This window comes from Macaca fascicularis, chromosome 11, assembly GCF_037993035.2.
Source record: "Macaca fascicularis isolate 582-1 chromosome 11, T2T-MFA8v1.1".
NCBI classification, from domain to species: Eukaryota; Metazoa; Chordata; class Mammalia; order Primates; family Cercopithecidae; genus Macaca; species Macaca fascicularis.
The window spans coordinates 4,910,677-4,931,178 of NC_088385.1; the positions used below are offsets into that span (position 1 = coordinate 4,910,677).

Consider the following 20,502-nt stretch of genomic DNA (forward strand, 5'->3'; position numbering starts at 1 on the left):
CTGTCGCTTCCCAGCTGTGTGAACCAGGATAAGTTAATTTACCTATCAGTGCCTCAGTTTCCTCATCAATAAAATATGGGTTAAATGTCTACCTCATTATGTAAACTAAAGATAATGAGTATAAAAACTAGGACACAGAAGATACTACATGGCAATGTGTTTACTTCCCAGACTCCAGTTTTGTCCCTGCATCAACTCTGTGATCCTTCACAGGTCACTTTTTTTTCAGAGACCTCAGTTCAGTTTCCCTGTTATGAAATAGGAGTAGAGTTAGGCATCTATTGTCCATTCCAACTCTATGGTTACATGAACTTTCTATTTTTGTGAATTTTCTATATTTCAAAAATGCCTACTAGAATAGAGAACAAGGTTTCCAGAGGCCTGCCCTCCCCCAGGATACAGAAGCCTGTGTTCCTTGATTACCCTTTGCTGACCTACTCTTAGCCCAGAAACCCACTGAGCTCACACTGGTTTAGACAAAGAGCAGAGGCCCCCAGGAAGAAGAAAGTGTCCCTGCATTTGGTGCGCCTACAGTGTAATTGAAAACAAAGGATGGTTAGATATGCAAGAATAAGGCTGATACGATACGCAAAGCAAATCCCAGTAAGTTAACATTACCATGGTTATTACCTAGAGTCAGAGTTAAGAGCATGAGCTCTGGAGTCAGACCAGTGACAGGTCAGGTCCTAGCTCTCCCACTTGCAACAGTTTGATCTTGGACAAAAAACCCCTTTCCATTGCTTGAGTCTTGGTTTCCTCTTCTTTTTTTTTTTTTTTTTTGAGACGGAGTCTCGCTCTGTCACCCAGGCTGGAGTGCTGTGGCCGGATCTCAGCTCACTGCAAGCTCCGCCTCCCGGGTTCCCGCCATTCTCCTGCCTCAGCCTCCCGAGTAGCCGGGACTACAGGCGCCCGCCACCTCGCCCGGCTAGTTTTTTTTTTTGTATTTTTTAGTAGAGATGGGGTTTCACAGTGTTAGCCAGGATGGTCTCGATCTCCTGACCTCGTGATCCGCCCGTCTCGGCCTCCCAAAGTGCTGGGATTACAGGCTTGAGCCACCGCGCCCGGCCGGTTTCCTCTTCTGTATGAGGCTTTAAAAAACGGAATAACCCTTGTGAGCATTAGATCAGATGATCCATGCAAGATGCTTAGCCCAGTGGCTGGCATATCCTGAGTCCTCACGGTATTAGTTATTACTATTATTAATTCTGCTATTACTGTTGTCGTGGTTATCTCAGAAAACCTCACAGAAGAGATATGTGAAAGCCAGATTTTGAAGAGGGACTAGAGAGTTTTGCGATGGGAAGGTGGTTCTTGGAATGGTCAGTGGAAAGCAGTATGTCCCTATGAATCTCTTGTGGAGGAACCCAGCATCTGTGGATTTTCAAAGCTTTCCATGTAATTCTGACCCGCAGCCAGGGCTGATATGAGAACAAGGCAGTCACAGACATGATTCATTAAGTGTGGACCACTAGACAAGAAATTGAGATTTCTGACTTGAGGCACGGGCTCTGCTCCTAGCTAGGTGCCTGGCCATGGCAATTACTTCACCTCACTGGGTTTTAGTTCCTTAATTTGCTAACCAAAGAGAGTTGACCTACCCTAAGTGATCTCCAAGTCTCCTCTCAGCTCTCAGGTTCAAGGATCTTAAACAGCTTTCCTTCACTGAGTCAGAATCCATGTTCAGGCGTCCATTCCAGTTCATCTCCTGGATGATTTCCTCGAGCCAACAGGACCCGGAGCCAGCCCTCTGGGTCTTCCCAGCACCCCACCCCCAGGTCTCTGCATGTCTTACACAAATTCACTCCCCAGTCTGACCTGGCCTCACCCGGAACCATAAAAAGAGGCCAAATTGAAATGTACTGTGCAGGGACTCAGGTGGCAGTCCACAGCCTGGTCTACTGGGCCACTTGGAACTTTGTAACCGTGTAACTTGGGGCTCCAGATAATAATAACCGCTAGCATTTCTTCAGCATTTATAACATGTGAGGCACTGTACTAAGAGCTTGAAGTCTATTTAATCTGCTTTAATCCTTACAACATCGCTGTGGCATCAGCATGGTGAGTCCCATTTTAGAGCTGTACATGTAGAATCTGAGGCTTGAAGACATTAAATAACTTCCCCAAGATCACACAACTGGTGTGTGGTGCAGGTGGACCCACAGCCCTGTCTGCTGGGCTGTGGCACCAAGGCTTCCTTCTATTGTTCACATTACCTCCCATAATCCTCAAATCACAGTAATTTTGGGGGGCCAATGAGTGATCTCACAAGAAGGGTACAGGCTTGGGCTCTTATGTGTAAGGTGCTGCATTTGTTATGTTAGGTCGAAAGTGGTCTCTAGAAACCATTTACTCCTTCACCCACCATTAGAAACTCTCCTCCACCTGCCCTCAGCTTACTATCCAATCTCATCACCCTGTGACCATCTGCAGTCAGACCACCCACTGTGGAGACTGCCTTGCTGAGTGATTGAGGGCACAGCCGATGGTGTGGTGCTGCATCGTCCAATTTGGTAACCACTGGCTGCATGTGGCTATTGAGCACTTGAAATGTGGCTCGTCTGAATTGGGATGTGCTGTGCGTATAAAACACACCAGATTTCAAAGAATGAAATACGTATTTTGGAAATATTGGGTTAAATGAAACGCGTTGGCTCACGCCTGTAATCCCAGCACTTTGAGAGGCCGAGGCGGGTGGATCATGAGGTCGGGAGATCAAGACCATCCTGGCTAACACAGTGAAACCCCGTCTCTACTAAAAAAAAAAAAAAAAAAAAAAAAATTAGCTGGGCGTGGTGGCGGGCGCCCGTAGTCCCAGCTACTCGGGAGGCTGAGGCAGGAGAATGGCGTGAACCCGGGAGGCGGAGCTTGCAGTGAGCCGAGATCGCGCCTCTGCACTCCAGCCTGGGCGACAGAGCGAGACTCTGTCTTAAAAATAAATAAATAAAATAAAAAATCAATTTTACCTGTTTTTACTTTATATTTTTAATGTGGCTACTAGAATATTTAAAATTACACATGTGGCTGGCATTTGTAGCTCACGTTATATTTCTGTTGGACAGACTGGTCTGGAGTGAGACCACCCGCATTTGAATCCCAGCTGTCACGATCTGTGTGATGTTGATCAAGTTAATTCATCTCTATGTGCCTCAATTTTCCCACCTGTAAAATAGGGGTGATAGTAATAACCTACTTTGTAAGGTTGTTGTAAGCATTTAATGACTTCGATTTATCAAACAGTCCCTGGCTCATTTGTTTGCTACTTACTGCTCACTGATGCCAGAACAGGCCAGGTTCATTTCCTGCCTGTGCTGTGCGCTTTTTTTTTTTCTTGGAAGGCTTTCCACTTCCTCTCCACCTCCTTGGGTTCTGTGTCTTCCAAAACAGCATGGCTTGTTAGAACGCCTGCCACTTTCTTCACGTAAACAGTAACTTCTTGCCTTCTAGTCATCATTTCAGCAGGCATACCTGAAATGTCGTTTGAAGTAGACTGAAATCAGGACTTGTGTCTACTGTGCCTTATTTATCTGTCTGTCTTCCTATCATGCCCTCCATAGATCTCACACGGTGCCTCGCACAAGGTGGTGTTGTATAAATGCTTGTACATTGACTGATTAATGTGCCTCCCACCCTTTTCCACATTCTTTCAGAGTCTGTAGAAGGAACAGTCCCCTTTCCTCTGGTCATTCTTGAGTCCCCGTCATCTCCAGGGGATTCTCTTCAGTGTAGAACAACTCCATCTCTTTCATTTCTATTGCCCTCCATTTCTCATGCTTCCGGAATGGGTGATGCCTCTCCCCTCCAACCCAGCACGTGAGTGTTGAGATCAGCTAGAATTTTGAGGCCTTAAAAGAAATGGCCTGGGTTCATTAAATTCTAATTGCATTGATGGTAAGGAAAGATAGTTGCTTTAATTAAGAAGGACCTCCCTTGGCCAGTGCTGTAGTGATGGTGGTGGTAGTGGAGAGTGCTGCTGCTGCTGCTGCTGCAAATGCTGATGATTTATGTGGTTTTCAGGGGAGTTCAGAAGCATCAGTTCACACCCACAGGCAGCCCAGTCTTTGTGTCTACCAAGCATCTACATTGTGTCATGACTCTCCTTGGGAACTTACCCAAGAGGGGAAACTTTTTACCAGCTTTGGATCCTACTCAAAGTTCAGGGCACATGTCTTCCAGGAAAATAAAATCCTCCCAAATAACATGCCTCTGAAGGGAATAATTCTGGTTCTAATTTCTCTTTAACAGTCTGTTTTTCAACAGACCAGGGCAGAGACCCCTTCTAACACTGACATTGAGATTATTCCATAAATAGCCCTTTCTTTTGAATTAAACATGGTCTCCCTGTGAGGCCCACTTTTAAAATACGCCTTGACATTTTAGAAGCAAGCCATTTAGTGAGTTGTGAACCCTAAGTATGGATTCATACTGAGATACTGCAGCTCTAGGATGCTCGAAGTTCGGGGGGGTATAAAAGATGCTAGGAAGGAATGTGGGAATGTGAGGGTACCATGGGGAAGTCCTGCCAACTTTACTAGTTTTCTGGTTTCTTTTCTTTTTTTTTTTTTTTTTGAGACAGGGTCTTGTTCTGTCACCCAGGCTGGAGTGCAGAGGCCTGATCTTGGCTCACTGCAACCTCCGTCTCCCAGGTTCAAGCGATTCTCCTGCCTCAGCCTCCCAAGTAGCTGGGATTACAGGCACGCACCAACGTGCCTGGCTAATTTTTGTATTTTTAGTAGAGACAGGTTTCATCATGTTGGTCAGGCTGGTCTTGAACTCCTGACCTCGTGATCCGCCCGCCTCGGTCTCCCAAAGTGCTGGGATTACAGGCGTGAGCTACCGTGCCCGGCCTAGTTTTCTAGTTTCTAGGCCATCTGAGAAAATGGAAAGCAGGATCCAGCTGAGTTCAGAAGCATCTAAACTTTGAGTAGCTCAGAAGCCAAGTGATAAGTTGAAAGTGTAGTAAAAGGGCAAATCTAATTTATTTTGGTTTGCTTATTGAAGAACAAGTGAGGTAAGCTGGAAAAAGCACATCTGAGTCACACTTAGCCTTGCAAATATGGAAAGATCCTACAAAGACCGGTTCGCTATAGCATCTTTGGCTTAAACTTTTCCAAACCAGCAGCAGACATGCTTATTCTTTAGACTTGAGAAAAGAGTTTCTCCAGATTCCCTGGACACCCCTCCTGGTGCCTTTCAACCCGGACAGGTAGGAAGTTCCCTTAGCTATCCAATGAAAATCCTCCTGCTTCCTGCAACACCTGTCCTCAGTGAAGGCAGGGAAGAGCTTGTCCTTCATTCCTCACGGACTTGCCTGCACTTGAACTGTCAGTCCTTCCTGGGAAAATGGTTTCTCTGGTGGGGTGCGGATGTGTCCACAGCACCACTGTCCATGGCCAAGTGCCAAGTGACGAAAGTGTCGGGCCTTTTGAAATTGTCAGAGAAACTTATTTTCTTGTCAAGTCTCGTCCTGTACAGTTGGAGGGCCAAATTCTACTTTCATGTTAGCTGCCACAGAGATCAAAGGCTGCTGACAAGGAGCTGAAGGGTTTGTGCCTGGTCTGCTTCAACCTTTCCTCAGTCCAGCATGGGGAATGCTCTTGGCTTTCGGCTTTCTTGAACTCTTATCGATCCTCCTTTGTGGGCCGACAGATGAAGGGCCTGGGAAATAATTTGAGGGATCTAACTCAGAGAGAACATTCTTACATACGCAGCGTGAGGGAGGTGAGAAACGAGAGAAGACAAGGCGAGGTATGCACGGAGCCATCCTTTGCCTCAGAAAATTCAGGCATACTATAAGAACAGGGATGTGGAGGCAGTATCAGAGGAGAAGAAAGGGTGAGATATCCGTGCCTGGTGGACACTAGAGGGTCTCTGTCCAGGGGATCTCCCAGCAGAAGGACTAGTCTTTTCGTTGCTCATGTTTGGGTATTGCATGAAGGTAGGGCACAAAAGAGATAACTTCTGAAGCCTCTTCCTACATCGTGTAAGCCCTTGAGGGAGAGAGGAGAGCGAGTGATGAGCAAATTCAGGTTATCAGCAACCTTAGATATATCTAAAGATAGATAATAAGTCAAAGGTAAGACTGCAGGTAGGGGAGGTAGTGGGGCAAATGAGCATTGTAAAAATCATCCAGGTCCACCAGGAAGGGGGCTTGGCAGTAGATGAGGGTGTGGAGCATGGCACCAGGAGAACAGTGCTTCTGCATTCCAGAGGGCCCGTTGTTGGCTTTTCACTTTGACCTTCCCTTTGGTCTTTTGTGTAGTGCTAAGCACCATCCTTTAGTTGCCCTCTGCTCTTTACCTACTTTTCCTTTTCAATACCCCAAGTTTTTCTGACCAGAAGGAACCACCTGCATGCATTTCTTTACCTGCAGGCAATCTGCAGACCTCCACTGAACCAGACAAAGTAGATTCTCATGGTCTTAGGCATTATGGGAGATGGAAGATCTCAGAAATGAGAAGAGAAAACATCTCCAGAAAAAGAGATATGGCACTGGTGTCTGATGAAAACATTAGCCTGGAAAGCTTCCTTTTCACCTGGCCTGATTGTTGGGGGCTGTAAGACCATGAGGCCAGGACCCGTCTCTATCGAGTGGCCATATCTTCCTGTTCATTCTCAATTCATTTACTTACATGGCACGTATAATAATGTGCGGTCCCATTCTATTTGGTTCTAGAGCTGTAGCAACAGATTGGAGGTAACTTTGTGTAATTTGTGTAGAGAGGAGTCCCATTATTTTAATGTGTTTGGTTTCTACATTTCAGGGAGCAAACCCAGTGAGAATCCAGATAGCAAGGTATCATCCAAGAATTTATCGGAATCTACCAAGTTCCTGAGTGTAGATAGCAAAGTTTACTTATTTCCATAAAACTGACAGTGGGTTTCTTGAGGGTAAGCCCCATGTGTCTCTTTGTTTCTGCCTGGTACATGACGCACTGCCTAAATGCTCAATGAATAAATCAAATTATATCAAAAAGATAGAAAACACGGGTTAGTCATTGGAGTGGATAGAACAGTTGGGATTGGACTCTAGAATATGAAAAGCATATGAAAAATAACCCAAACGAATATTTAAAAAAGTTTTTAACCTTGGCTCTCTGTAAGAATTGTCCAGAAAGCTTTTAAAACACACTGGTGTTCAGGCCTTATTCTGAGCCAATCAACCCAGAATGGAACTGTTGAAAGCTCCTCACATGACCCCAGTGGGAATCCAGGGTTGAGAACTACCAGTCTAACATAATTTGCTGTTTCTATTGGAAAGCTACATGGCATGCATGTCCTACTGGTAGTAGGTTTGACCTCTACCAGTTGACACATGTTAGAAAAACCGTATTTGCATGCAGCCAGATGGGCAACACCCAGGTTTGGTGAACCATCTGTGCCATTGAGAATGTCAATATAATTTTATTACTATCTTCATTTCATGAAGATTTGCTAAGTCCAGCAGCATGCTAGATGCTGGGAGGGTTATGAAAGGGCCTAAGGCAAGGCACCTTGTTTCCAGGTGAGAGACAAGGCGAAGGCCAGCACACATGAATCTCTATGACGCAGTCCATCAGCAATTACATGCCAAAGTGCACGGTGGGATCAACGTGGTGGTAGGAGTGCAGAGGAGGTGACATATTACACAGGAAAGTCAGTCTTGAGCTGGATTTCAAAGGATGAGTGGGACTTGAAGAGATGGAGGGGCAAGGAAAGGACAATTCCAATTCCAGACACAAGTAGTAGAGGGCCTGACAGTGGCAGATTTCTCTGACCCTCCACTGGCCCTTTGATTGCAATCAGATCTCCTGGTGCTAGGTGGAAGTCAGATGGGGACAGCAACATCTTTCAGGTGTATGCACAGACTCCCCCTTTCCTCTCACCGGCTTCCCCCTGCTCTCACTTTCTGGCCTCCATATATGAACTAGAAACTCAGGATTAGAAGCCTGACCTCTACCACCTACCCCAGCTCCCTGGAGTTCTACCCACTCTTGATTTTAGCACCTCTGGGAACTTTCAGGGAAGGACAGTCTCAACTTCATGTGGGTCCTGGGCCTCTCTCCAGCTGGGCTAGCCCAACCTCCTCTCCTTCCCTCTGGCATGTACCCCAGAATTCTAAGACATTGTCTTATCCAGGGCAATGAAGAAGATGGTCAGGATACCTGTTCCTACGAGAGTGCTTGTCAGCCTTTTTCACATCATAGAATACATAAGAAAAATGAAAACATTCATAGGGTAAATGGAACTCACTGTTCTTTGCCATGGTGCTGAAGTGACTGGCCCTGAGAGCTGAGAAGATCAAGATCTACCTACCTGTAACCAAGGTGTTACACCCCAGAGGAAAAGCTGTGTCCTGAACAATGCTGCCAGCAGATACCCTAACCTTTTGCCAACCTCTAGGTAGCAGAACTGTTCCAGTTATGGTACCCCCATCTTTAAAAAAGAGAAATATTTTAGTGGAGATACAGATGTTAAAGTCAAAATTGAGACGTTTTGGCTTTAAAAACTGGTTTTGATAGTGTGGTAAAACCTAGGGAGCTGGTTCTGACTTGAGCAAGAATATGTTTCTTTTTCATAGTTCTTAGCAAGGGGGAAAATCCTAGAGGTGCTAAACAGTTTTGCGTCTCCCAGTTGGGGCAGAGCCTTCCTCTGCCAATGGGACATGTTGTCCAGCCATGGCAAAAGCTAGCCCCTGTCAGCGGCCATGGAGGATCTACGTTCTGGAAGTGGAATCCCGTATCTTAGTTGCAGCAAGATGGGATGGGGGCAAGGCAGCACTAGGGCTGTGAAGTTCAACTGAAGAGCAAATGATCAAGGATATGTACAAAGATCTGCTGGGGTCCAGGCAGGCAGATGGTGAAGTTGCCTAGGACGAAACAGTAGAATGTTCCAGTAGGTGGACACAATGCACCAATAGGTGATGGAGAAAAGCAACAAGCAACTCTTGAAACTTAATGTCTAGACAGGTGGATAGCCAGCACTGCCAGACACCTGAACCTCCAGGGCTGGAGTGAACAAGGCAGGTGGATACTGGAACTGCTGGGTCTTCTCTTCACTGCAGCAACACTACGGAAGGCCCAACAGGTCAGGGATGCCAGAGTCAAGCTAAGAAATATGACTACGAGCCAAGTATTCTGTGTGAGCCAAGCAAGGCAGAAGGAGACAAGCCTGGAGTTGGAGAGGACAAGTGAAGCTAGGATGCCCCAAAGAGGGACAGAGCTAAAGCAAGTAAGCAGCCAAGAGTAATGTGTGCTCTTCGGTTATGGATTATGGCTATGTCTGTGTTTCTGTACCTAGCATAGAGCTGCCATGTGGTTGAATGAATTTTTTTTTTGAATGAGTAAGTGAGTGAATATAGGAGTGAGGCCAAAGTCATAAGGATCAAGTGGTTCAAGCTACAGAGCCAAGGACTGCAAAGGCTGAGAAATCAAATTGAGGTAACTTGACAAGTGTTAGCAGATGCGTCTGAAGTTCCCCTGGAAGTGTGCTGGGCTAGTGGCATGGAGGGCATTACAGTCTAGCCAGAACCAAGGCACAGGGCAAGTAACAACAACAATGCCATAGTGTTTCCAGGTTTACAAAGGGCGCTCACATACCTTATCTAGTGCATCTGAGCTGCACAGCAACCTCCTGAGGATACACAAGAGCGGATTAGATGTGCTCCCTGTCCTCAGACCGTGCTTTTCCTCCTTGAGTGCCAATCAGATGGAGTGGAAGCCAGTGGATTGTTTACCTATAGCACATGTGGAGTGGGAAATCAGAAGGCCAAGAGAAGAAACTTTGGCTCCATTCGAAAGCCAGCTGTGCAAGGATCCCTGGTGGATGAGGGACCAGGGAGCCAGAATAAATATTTAACTTTCATTTTGAAACACTGTCCTTGTGTGGCTGTCACCATTGTGGTGGACAAGCTGTGGAGCTAAATATTTACACTTCCTAATTGTTCCCCAAACTGCTGGATGCCCCCATTCTACTGTAAGCTGTCTGTCTGTCTGTCTGTTTGTTTATTCATTCACTCATTTGCTCACTTACTTTCCTAATTTTAAAATGTATATGTTAGCTTGGGAAGGAGGTTGAGGGGGAGGAGAGGAAGGTGCAGAGGTTGAGTCAAGATTCTCTTCCATTTCAGAGAAAGGAAATAAAACCACGAGATGGAAAGTAGAGGTCGAGAAAATGCTGACTGGCTTCTAGATCTGTTACACACAGTTGTTTTTTTTTTTTTTTTACTTTTTATTTTGGAATAATTTTAGATTTACCAAAATGTTACAAAGATAGTAAAGAAAGTTCCCGTATATCTTTCACCCAGCTTCCCCTAATGTCAGCATCTTACATAATGATGGTACGTTTGCCAAAACTTAGAAATTAACATTGGTACAATACCATTAACTAAGCTCCACAGTTACTCAGTGTCACCAGTTTTCTCACCAATGTCCCTTTTCTGTTCCAGGATCCAATCCTGGATACCATGTTTCATTTAGTCATCATATCTCTTCGGTCTCATGGGATCCGTGTTAGTTTCTCAGTTTTTCATAACCTTAATAGTTTTAAAAGGTAGTGACCGGTTGTTTTGTAGAATATCTGTCAATTTGGTTTCTTTCTGATGTTTTTCTCGTGATTAGACTAGGTGTTAGGAGTTTTAGGAGAGAATACCACAGAGGTGAAGTCCTCTTCATAATAGATCCTATAGGACGCATGCTATCAACATGACTTAAGCACTGGTAATGTGGACCTTGTTTCTCTGCTGTGAAGTTACCATTTTCCTCTTTCTATAGTCTATTCTTTGGACATAAGTTACTAAGTCCAGCCCATACTCAAAGGGAGAGGAGTCAAGCTCCATGTTCTGGAGGAGGGATTATCTACAGATATTTGAAATTATTCTCTAAGGGAGATTCGACCCTTTTTCTCCCTTTATTTGTTCAATGATTTGTGTATACCATCGTATCAGTTTCTTGGGGTCGTTGTAACAAATTGCCACAAACTGCATGGCTTAAAAAAACAGAATGCTACTCTTTCACAATTTAGGAGCAAGGAAGTCTGAAATCAAGGTGTTGCCCGGGTGAATTCTTTCTGGACGCTCTGAGGGAGAATCCATCCCGTGCCTCTCTCCTGCCTTCTAATGGTTGCGGCAACCCTTGGTGGTCCTTGGCTTGTAGACACATCATCTTGGTTTCTGCCTGAGGTTCACACCGGCTTCTTCTCTGTTTGTGTCTCTGTGTCCTTTCCTTTTCTTATAAGAACACCAGTCATTGGATTTAGGGTCATCCCTAAATCCAGGATGATGTCATCTCAAGATCCTTAACTAATTACATTGGTAGAGATGCTATTTACCCATTCTAAGTAAGTAAGTAAGTCCCATTCGGAGGTTCCAGTGGACATGAATTTTGAGGGGACACAATTCAACTTTTTATGGATGATATAGACTCATGTGTATTTATCTTTTGGATTATAATCAAATTGTTTATTTATTTCCTCAGATTGTTTCAGCTTTGGCCATTGGGAGTTCTTCCAGATTGGCTTCAGTATCCTCTGACATGTCTCCGTCTTTTCTTCTCTCTCTCGCTCTCTCTCTCCGTGTGTTTAGTATTTCCTTACTTCTAGATGCTAAAAGATACTTGGGGCTCCTCTTGCATTTTCCTTGTCCCAGCCCTAGAATCAGCCGTTTCTCCACAGAGCCCTGGTTGGTTTTCTTTTGTTGGAGAATGGTGTTTCCCCAGTACCACTGGGGATCCACGTGCTGGCTATGTTTCTTGCTGCGGGGCTTTCTCTGCTTCTGGGTCCTCTGTGCAGACACAGCGAGGAAATCTACGTATTGTATGCTAAACCATCCATACAGACATATCCCTATTTATTTCTGTATCTACATATCTGTTACGTATTAAAATAAAGATGTGTTCTTACTGATCTCTAATCCAGGACCCCGGGGGTACTTCCTGTCCTCTCCAGCTTCACTGTCACTTCTTTCTTTGACAATGAGAAACCTGACTCCCATTATTCACAATTTATTTACCTATTTACCTATTTGTTCTGCCCTGGTATCATGTAAAGTAGTTTCAGAATTGTTAACCTGGACCTCTGTGAGAAACAGATTTACCAACTAGAACACAGTGTCTTTCTACAGTTCTTTTTGTCGTTAGCCTTATAGTTTCCAGTCAAAACACTATTTCCCAGAGTTACTTAGATCCTCTTCTTTTTTCCACATTCCCCCTCAGTGAGGTTAGGTCATACATTTTTCAATACAGTTAGATTCATTTGTCAAAGCGTGCACTCCGTTCTGGGTTCCCCCAAACATCTTGGTTGATTTTTTTACAGTTTACATAAAGTTCAGTTCTAAGGGTTTTGAAAAATGCACAGAGTCAGGTAACTATAATGCTACCCAGTTCCATGCAGCACCATCCCATCACCCCCAAATTTCGCTGAGCACACTGTATTGCTGTCGATGAGATACGGATCATTTCTTACAGGATCCTACTCTGAGTGGGTAACATGTACAAAGAGCAGTTTCCCATCCACTACAGAGGACACCGTCTGCTGTGAGATGCACAATCATTTCATTGCTTACGGTACCTGTGGGGTGGTACTTCAAAAGGATGCAGAAAAGGAAGAAACTCTTAGGAGGCTGGATAGTATTCTGTGGCAAAATAGAGTTTTTTGAAAGCGATTTCAAACTAATAATTTATTAATTTAATGTAACAATAAACTATTATTTATTGACTTCCTATGTATTCATCTTGCGTTAGGCAATTTGGGAAAGACAGGAAACCTGTTAGCATGAGAAGGGTGGGGCTGGCAGGAGGTAATTCTAGTTACATGAGGTGGATTGAGTGCAAACATTTATACCCATCCCTTCAACCCCACTAACATGATAGGACAGAATAAAAAATAAACCCTACAAGGACAAAAAGAGGAGACCATACAGACAAAACACTTCAGCTAGATGAGGCTATCCCTACATATATCCACGTGGCCAACTCCCTGACTTCCCTCAGGCCTTTGCTCAAATGTCCTTTTTAATGAAGCTACGTCATCCACCCCATTACAACCACACCCCAACACACCCTCCCTCACACTTCTGATTACCTTATCCTGCTCTAATACCACACGTTATGTACTTATGTATTATGCCTACTGCCTGTTTTGTTCACTGATATATCCCAGCCCCCTAGAATAATATTCATCACATTGTAAGCACTTAATAAGTTAAGAACAAATTATTACTGTGGCCCATGGAAAGTTGATAAATGAATGGGAACTGACTTGGCAGAGCGGAGAAATTCACAGATACCCACGGTAGAGGGACTAATGTGAAACCATCCCCAAAGACCCAGGAGTGCGAGGTACCCAGTGCCTTGAAAGGTGGCACTATAAATCAGGGATTGTTAACAGACGATGGGAGAATCCTTTCTCCCCACCCAGGCAACCAGGACACAGCTTTTTTCCTGCCTTTTCCCCTACTCTAGCAGAGGATCAAAGAGGTTAAACCAGACAGGAAGAGTCCTCTTTTAGGAAATTGCCTGGCTCAGGATAAAGACTCATGGACAGTGGCATGAGGGATCAATAAGCAATGTCTAAAAGTGAAAAATCAAGAAATAGCAGGATACTTTATTATAAACTTTGCAGTACTGTTTGACTGTCGTGCACACATACTACCCTGAATAAAATTAAATTAGACTAGAAAAAGAAACAACCTAGGGACACCTATTTTGTTGGTAAGTTGATTTCTCAGAAAATTGAAGGTTTTCTCGGAAAACCATACTTTTGTTAATAAAAATATTAAATTTTGAATGTACTTAAATATATTTTATTAAATGTATTTTCTTATGGAAACATGCAAATGTACATAAAAGGAAAGAGAACAGTATGCTCATCAACTAGTTTCAACAGTTATTTTTAAAATTGTTTCATCTATTTGTCTACCTATTTATTTATTTTACTAGAGATTTTTAAAACAAATTGCAGACATCACACAATTTTTCCACCAAATACTTCTGTATATATCTTGGCAAATAAAAATGATTAGATCAGTTGTCTTATAAAATTTCTCTAACTTTGTATTTGTCAGATTATTTTCTTGTGCAGTTATTTAAAAATTTTTTCTTTTTTTTTTTTTTTTTTTTGAGACGGAGTCTCGCTCTGTCGCCCAGGCTGGAGTGCAGTGGCGCGATCTCGGCTCACTGCAAGCTCCGCCTCCCGGGTTCACGCCATTCTCCTGCCTCAGCCTCCCGAGTAGCTGGGACTACAGGCGCCCACAACCGCGCCCGGCTAATTTTCTGTATTTTTAGTAGAGACGGGGTTTCACCGTGGTCTCGATCTCCTGACCTTGTGATCCGCCTGCCTCGGCCTCCCAAAGTGCTGGGATTACAGGCGTGAGCCACCGCGCCCGGCCAAAAAATTTTTTCTTTTTATTTGCTGCAAATTTATAGAGCTAAGATCCAAATTAGTTTCAAGTCTATAGTGCATCATATCAGGGGACATATAATACCTGGTTGTCCTGTTTTTTGTGATGTGAAGTTTATTCATAGTGAGTTAGGGGACTGTCAACCTGACCCATCCATTACTATGTTTCCATCAGCCTTTCAATTCATGGTCTCACCATCCATTAACATCATGAGTTCATTAGACATTGCAAAATGCCATTCCTTTTGCATGTATTAGCGTTCTATAAAATAGAACTTTCAACTACAGCCATGTTTCACTTAATGACAGAGATATGTTCTGAAAAATGTTGTCGTTAAGTGATTTAATCTTGTGAACATCACAGAGTGCACAAATACTACACGCCTAGGCATATGGGCCAGCCTTTTGCTCTTAGGCTACAAAACTTATAGCTTGTTACTATACTGAATGCTGTAGGCAGTTATAAAACAAGGGTAAGTATTTGAGTATCTAAACATAGCTAAACATAGAAATGGTATAGTAAAAATATGGCATAATTTTGAGGCAGGTGGATCACTTGAGGAGTTCGGGAACAGCCTGGCCAACATGGTAGTGGTGCACCCCTGTAGTCCCAGCAACTTGGGAGGCTGAGGCAGAAGGATTGCTAGGAGGCAGAGGTTGCAGTGAGCTGAGATTGTAACACTGCACTCCAGCCTGGGTGACAGAGAGAGGCTCTGTCTGAAAAAACAAAAACAAAAACAAAACAAAAGAGCATAATCTATAATCTTATGGGACTACCATCATATTGTTATGTGGTGCATAACTGTATTGGATATCCTGGGAAAAGTAGGATAATTGCTTGATAGTGTGTCTTTATTCATTTTTAGAATAATGCATTGATGCCTTAGCAATTTTCAAAGGTGTCCAATGAGCGTTTGTTGCTCTATGTGGAGGAATAGTTATGGACTCAGGATTTTTAAATCAAATTTATTGAGGTATAATTTACATAAAGTACACTGCACACATTTTGACAAATGTATAACCTATCATGTAACTACTGCCACAATCAAGACAGAACATTTCCATGACCCCAAAGATTTTCTTGTACCCCTTTGCACACAGTCATTCCCTCCATTTTCATCCCCAGGCAACCACACATCTGCTTTTTTTCACTATTGGTTAGTAGTTCTAGACTTTCTTATAAATAGACTGACACGGTAAATTCTCTTTGTTTCTGACTTCTTTCACATGGCATAATGTTTTTGAGATTCCTTCATGCTACTTGTATTAATAGTTTTTATTACTGAGTAGTATTCCATTTTATGAATAAACACCAACTTGTTTATGTGTTCATCTGTTAATAGATATTTAGGGTGGTGTTAGTTTTTGGCTATGAAAAATAAAACTGCTATGAACATTTGTATACAAGCCTTTGTGGGAACAAATGCTTTCATTTCTCTTGGGTAAATACTTAGGAATAGAATTTGGAATCGTGTGGTAGGTGAATATTTGTGAGAAATCACCCAACTTTTTCAAAGTGGTTGCACCCTTGCCTTCCTACCAGCAATGTATGAGAGTTCCACTTGTTCTATACCTTTGCAACACTTGGTCTTGTCGTTCTTCTAAATTTTATCAATTAGTCGTTCTAGAGGGTGTGAAATCATATCTCATTGTGATTTTAACTTGTTCTTCCTGATAATTAATGAACTTTTGAGCATCCTTTCATGGACTTACAGGCCATTCATCCATCTTCTTTTGGAAGTGCCTGTTCAAATCTTTTGCTCATTTTTAATGCATTTTATTTTCTAGAGGAATTTTAGGTTCACGGCAAAATTGAGAGGAAGAAACAGAGACATCCCATAAACCCATTGCCCCCCCCCCCCCACACAGCCTCTTCCGTTATCAAGATCCTCCACCAACGTGACACATTTCTTACAACTGATAAACCTACATTGGCACATCATTATCCCCCAAAGACCATAGTTATAGTAGGGTTCAGTCTTGGTGTCATACATTTTATGGGTTTGGACAAATGTATGACTTAAATCTACTATTATAGTTTTATACCAAGTAGTTTCCTAAGATCTTCTAAAAATTCTCTGTGACCTGCCTTTTCATTCTTTTCTCCCCTACGACCCCTGGAGACCTCCAGGTCTTTTGCTACCTCCAGAGTTCTGCCTTTCCCAGAATATCATATAGTTGGAATTAATTATACAGTAAGTAGCCTTTTCAGATTAGCTTCTTTCGTTTAGTAATATGCACTTAAGTTTCCTCCATGTCTTCTCACCGCTTAATAGTTCATTTCTTTTTAGCACTGAATAACATTTCATGGTGTGGATGTACCACGGTTTATTTATCCATTCTCTGACAGACATCTTGGTTGCTTCCAAGTCTTGGCAATTTTGAATAAAGCTGCTATAAGCATCTGTGTGCAGGTGTTTGTGTGGACGCAAATTTTCCATTTCTTTGGGTAAATACTGAAGAGTATTGATGCTGCTAATCAGTTGCTAATCATACTTCAAGAGTATGTTTCGTTTTACAAGAAACTGCCAAACTGTCTTACAAAGTGGCTGTATCATTTTGCATTCCCACCAGTGGTGAATGAGAATTTCCATTGCTCTACATCATAACCAGAGTTTGTTTTTTTCAGTGTTCTGGATTTTGGTCATTCTAATATGTGTGTAATGGTATCTCCTTTTTTGTTTTAATTGCATTTCCCTGACAATATATGATACTGGACATCTTTTCATATGCTTATTTGCCATCTGTATATATATATTTCACAGATGTCTGTTAAGGTCTGTTCCCCTTAATACTTTAATCAGATTTTTCCCTTCTTATGGTTTAGTTTTAAAACTTTTTGTATTTTTCTAATTTTTTATTGTGTTTATTTAAAGTATACAACGTGGTGTTATGAGTCTTTGTATGTTTTGGATAACAATCTTTTATCAGATAGGTTTTTTTGCAAATATTTTCTCCCAGTCTGTGGCTTGTCTTTTCATTCCCTTGACAGTGTCTTTTGTAGAGCAGAAATTTTTAATTTTAATGAGGTCCAGCTTATGAGTTCTTTCTTTCATGGATCATGCCGTCTGTGTCATATCTAAACAGTCATTGCCAAACTGATCATCTAAGTTTTCTCCTATGTTATCTTCCAGAAGTTTTATAGTTCTGCCTTGTGCATTTAGTTCTGTGATACATTTTGAGTTAATTTTTGTGAAGGGTGTCAGTTCGGTGTCCAGATTAATATTTTTAAATGTTCAATGCGTGGATTCCACATCATTTGTTGAAAAGACTCTTTATTGTATTGCCTTTTTCCCTTTGTCAAAGATCAGTTGGTTCTATTGATGTGGGCCTACTTTGGGACTCTATTCTGTTCCATTCATCTACTTGTCTATTCCTTTGACAATATCACACTGTGTTGATTACTGTAGCTTTATATGAAGGAAGTCTTGAAGTTGACTAGTGTCAGTCCTCTGACTTTGTTCTTCCCCTTTAATATTGTTAGCTATTTTGTATCTTTTGCCTCACCATATAAATTTTAGTATCAGTTTTCTGCCATCCACAAAATAGCTTGCTCAGATTTTGACTGGGATGCATCGAATCAATAGATCAAATTGGGAAGAACTTGACAGTGTTAAATCTTCCTATCCACAAACATGGAATATCTTTCTATTTTCCATGTATTTAGTTCTTTGATTTGTTTCATTCGAGTTTTGCAGTTGTCTTCATATAGATCTTGTATACATTTTATTAGATTTCGACCTACTTAATTTTTTAGATGCCAGTGTAAATAGTATTGTTTCTAATTCTAAATTCCACTTATTGGTTACTAATATATAGGAAAGTGGCTGCCTTTTTTATATTAACCTTGTGTTCTATAACCTTACTATAATATTTATTAGTCCCAAGAGGCTTCTGTCAATTATTTTAGATTTCTACATAGATAATTATGTCCGATGCAAACAAAGACATTTTTATTTCTTCCTTCACAATCAGTAAATCTTTTATTTCCTTTCCTTCTCTTATTACATTAACTAGGACTTTTGGTATAATGTTGAAAAAGATGATGAGAGGGGACATCCTTGCCTTGTTTTTGAGCTGAGTGGGAATGCTCCTAGTTTCTCACCATTAAGTATAATGTTAGTTGTAGGGGTTTGATAGACATTCTTTATCAAGTTGGGCACGTTCCCTTCTATGCCTTGTTTGCCAAGAGTTTTATTCTTTTTAATCATGAATGAGTTTCAGATTTTGTCGAATGCTCTTTCTATGTTTATTGATAAGATCATGTAATTTTTCTTATTTAGTCTGGTGATATTATGGATTATATAAATTGATATTCAAATGTCAAATTCCAGCCTTGCATACCTGGAATAAATCCTACTTGGCCATGATACAGAATTCTTTTTATACATTGTTGGATTCAATTTACTAAGATTTTGGTTGTGTATGTGCATGTATGTGTATGTCTGTGTGTGTTTGAGACAGAGTCTCACTCTGTCGCTCAGGCTGGAGTGCCGTGGCACAGTCTCAGCTCACTGCAGCCTCAACCTTCTGGGCTCAAGCGATCCTCCCTCTTTAGCCTCCCAAGTAGCTGGGACTACAGGCATGCACCACTACACCTTGCTGATTTTTGTATTTTTTTGTAGAGAGAGGTTTTCACCATGTTGCCCAGGCTAGTCTTGAACTCCCAAGCTTGAGCAATCCACCTGCCTCGGCTTTCCAAAGTGCTGATGTAACAGGTGTGAGCCTCTGCACCTGTCCCTTTACTAATATTTTGTTGAGGGTCTTTGCATCTATGTTCATGAGAGATAATGGTCGGTAGTTTTCTCTTGTAATGCCTTTGTCTGGTTTGGGTATCAGAGTAGTGCTGGTCTCAAAGAATACAAAGTATTTCCTCTTCTCCTGTCCTCTGAAAGAGATTGTAGAGAATGTGTATAATTTCTTCCCTAAACATTTGCTATAATTCACCAGTGAAACCATCTGGGCTGGCCTCATACTTTCTGTTTTGGAAGGTTACTCATTGGTTTTATTTATTTAATAGATATAGCTCTATTCCAATGGTTTATTTCTTCTCAGGTGAGTTTTAGCAGATTGTTTCTTTCAAGGACATAATCCATTAATCTAGGCTATCAAATTTGTGAGTGTAAAATTGTTCATAATCTTCCTTCATTATCTTGTTAATTTCCATGGAGTCTGTAGTGATGCCCCCTTTCATTTCTTATGTTGGTAATTTGTGTCTTCCCTTTTATTTTTTCTTAGTTAGCCTGACTGGAGGCTTATTCATTTTATTTATCTTTTCAAAGGACCAGTTTTTAGCTTCATTGATCTTGATTGATTTCCATTTTTATATTTTATTGATTTCTACTCTAATTTTTTTATTTCTTTTTTCTGCTTACTACAGATTTAATTTGCATTTCTTTTTCTAGTTTACTGCAGTGAAAACTGTATGTTTAGTTTTTAAAAGATGCATTCACTGCTATAAATTTCCCTTTAAGCACTGCTTTTGCTACATTCTACAAATTTTCATAAATTGTGTTTTCATTTTAATTCAGTTAAAAATATTTTTAAATTTCTTTTGATATTTTCTCTTTAACTCATGTGGTATTTGGATATGTGTTCTTTAATCTCCAAGTATTGGGACTTTTCATTTATCTTTCTGTCATTGATTTCTAGTTTATTATAATCTGAAAGAAGACATTGTATGATTGTTATTCTTTTAAATGTGTCAAGGTGTTTTGTGGCCCCGAATGTGATCTATTCTGATGAATATACCACGTGAGCTTGAGAAGAATGTGTATTCTGCTAGTGTTGAATGAAATAGTCTATAGTCTACAGAAACCTGACACATTTTGATGTTCTCTTGTTAGGTACATACATGTTAAGAATTTCTTGAAGAACTGACCCCTTTATCATTATGTAATGTCCCTCTTTAACCCTGTTAACTTTTCTTGCCCTGATGTCCACTGTGTCTGAAATATAGCTACCTCTGCTTTCCTTTGATTACTGTTAGCATGATATATCTTTTTCCATCCATTAACTTCTAATCTATATATGTATCTATATCTAAAGTTCTGTCTTTTACATGGTACATTTAGACCACTGATGTTCAAAGTGATTATTGATCTAGTTGGATTAAAATCTACCATATTTGTC

General features: G+C 41.6%; 1 long non-coding RNA gene across 4 annotated transcripts in view; it reads left to right on the top strand.

Annotated features, from left to right (window-relative positions):
* The window catches only part of LOC135966138 (uncharacterized), a 120,379-nt gene that overhangs the window by 22,328 nt on the left and 77,549 nt on the right, over nt 1-20,502 (top strand). Inside the window, exon 1 of one of the 4 annotated variants that reach the window (XR_012419880.1) lies at nt 8,434-9,207. The exons of the other annotated variants lie outside the window; for them this stretch is intronic. This is a non-coding gene — a long non-coding RNA (uncharacterized lncRNA). Of the gene's footprint in view, nt 1-8,433; nt 9,208-20,502 lie in introns of those variants that run through there. 4 annotated transcript variants of the gene reach the window in all.